Raw genomic sequence first — 2,500 nt, 5'->3', positions numbered from 1 at the left:
GTCTGAGACGATCTAGCCACTTACAAAGCGAACTGCTGTCACCTATGAAGAGGGCTTGGAGTTCAGCTTTCTCAGGGCTTTGTAGGCAGGACGAAGATCATTTACTAAGAAATGGCCTACCTCTGCAAGACTCCTAATAAACTGTTCCTTGTCCCTTCTTAACGGTGACCAAGTTCTGCACATCTAGAACTAGGCAAATTTCAATCCCCTGTCAGACGAGCCCCAAGACAAGCATCTATGGCATCCAGTGTCTCCTGCGAGATTAAATTCTGTATTGCTCTCGAGCGTTTACCAATCATTTCTTGAGCTGCACCAAGCGTTTCACTCTTAAAGGTATCTCACAGAAGTACAGGGTCTGCCAGATTTTTTAGCACTGTGAAACGACCAGAGATTGCCTCAGCAAACCCCCAGGTACACTCCCCTTCCCTCAGCCTGTCCAAATGAAACACCCTAAGGTGCTCATTGGACCGCTGGCGAGTTTTGAAGTGGACCTGGAGGGTAGCCACAACCAATCTATGGGCAGTACCACAGAACTCGGCACTCCTATATACCCTGCAGTTCTGGAGGATATTTTGTACTTGTATATCGTTGTTTCACAGCAGTGTTAGTGTGCAAGGTGGGTGTGTCATCCCGTTCAGTTACAACATAAGCCTGCACGACGAGAAAACACCTGCTGGGCGAGCCCGGTGGTGCTCAGGCGGGGAAACCAGTCGTAACCGTCCGACTCGAAAACGATCATTTTTCGATCAGAATTATACATTGTAAAAACCCATAAACGTAAATAGTAGATAATCATATCATATACAAGTATTTCATATATGATCTGTTATATAAAGTGTTAGAAAAAAAAAATATATATTATTGGGTCCTTCAAATTTTTAAACATAGCTTATTAAATTTCACGTAAGATGAGACCAACCTTAATTTTTTCGAAATAATTTCTAAAATCTGGCAAGTGTCCAAAAAGCAATAAAAATTATTTTTTTTGTACAAATAAATAAACATGATATGCCGCTCAAATGGAGTATTTTATTTTCTTATATAGTTAGCTTGATCTATGAGCCAAACATTTCGAAAATGCAAGCATCCCCCTCGAAAAAAATGGGTAGGATTGCCAAATGATTTGGATCACCACCAAAATTTTATGGAATATAAGATAGGCTAAGATACACCTCTGGCAAAAAAAATATTAAAATCTATCCATAACTTTTTGAGTTAGATAAAAATTCCTGGATCCGAACCATGGTCCACATCACCACCAAAATGTAATTGGCACCTAAAACCTCTGGTAAAAATCTCATTAAAACGTGGTCATAGCTTTTAGAAATATCAGGCAACATAATTAATAAAAACAACAACAACGTACACACAAACAAATTATCAAATGGAAGTAACAATATGAATAAACAAAAGTCATGAGATACACGTAAATGATCTCTTTATCCGTACATACCTTATATACATATTTTGTACTTGTATATCGTTGTTTCACAGCAGTGTTAGTGTGCAAGGTGGGTGTGTCATCCCATTCAGTTACAACATAAGCCTGCATGACGAGAAAACACCTGCTGGGCGAGCCCGGTGGTGCTCAGGCGGGGAAACCAGTCGTAACCGTCCGACTCGAAAACGATCATTTTTCGATCAGTATTATACATTGTAAAAACCCATAAACGTAAATAGTAGATAATCATATCATATACAAGTATTTCATATATGATCTGTTATATAAAGTGTTAGAAAAAAAAAAAATATATATATTATTGGGTCCTTCAAATTTTTAAACATAGCACACATATTTTCAGTCCAATTTTAAGGTATTATGGCTCAGTTTGTAGCTGAATAGTAATTGTATTACAAGCTGCAATAAGAATGTGCAATATTTTCATGTGCTTCCCTTTTGGGGTGTTGAAAAGGTCGCCTTCATAAAATATTCGACTTCTAAAAATTGGCTTCTGCATATTATAGTAATAGTTCTATTCAGATATGAAATCAGAATGGCTGTGTGATATGTTTTGGATCTTATAGAAATGTTTAAATATGGTCAATATAGGCCTAGAGACAGCCCAAAACACTGCCACCCTACCACACTATATGTAAAATTTTGAGAAACCTACATGCTGACAATGTTCGCAAGACTACAGAATGAAGTTAGATGATAGAGTATTATGGTTTAGCAAGACTGGTCTTATACCATATGGGGACTATCTGTGTTTTTTCTATTTTATATGTTTTTTTTCTTGTCGATTTTGATGAAACTCACACCTTTTTAATTAGGGCCCTTTTCGAAATCGGCTGAACAGTTTTTGAGTTATATAAAAAAAACGAAAAATGCAGCACCTGGGTAAAAGATTCCGACTTCAGAAACGATAAGACATTCAATTTTACTGAATTTTTTTTCTTAGAAATATTCAATATCTACTTCATCATTGTAGATTTTTTGATTTCGACTTTTTGGGTGAATATTTGAGGTAGGGGACTCAACAAAAATCAAAAACAGTAA

At 36.8% G+C, this 2,500-nt stretch overlaps 1 protein-coding gene across 5 annotated transcripts in view; it reads right to left on the bottom strand.

Annotated features, from left to right (window-relative positions):
• Positions 1 to 2,500, bottom strand: part of LOC113800792 (vascular endothelial growth factor receptor 1) — a 48,880-nt gene that overhangs the window by 7,875 nt on the left and 38,505 nt on the right. The gene's annotated exons all lie outside the window — the stretch shown is intronic.

This window comes from Penaeus vannamei, chromosome 15, assembly GCF_042767895.1.
Source record: "Penaeus vannamei isolate JL-2024 chromosome 15, ASM4276789v1, whole genome shotgun sequence".
In the NCBI taxonomy this organism is placed as follows: Eukaryota; Metazoa; Arthropoda; class Malacostraca; order Decapoda; family Penaeidae; genus Penaeus; species Penaeus vannamei.
Note: the sequence above shows the minus strand (reverse complement) of the source record. Positions and strands in the feature narration are given on the sequence as shown.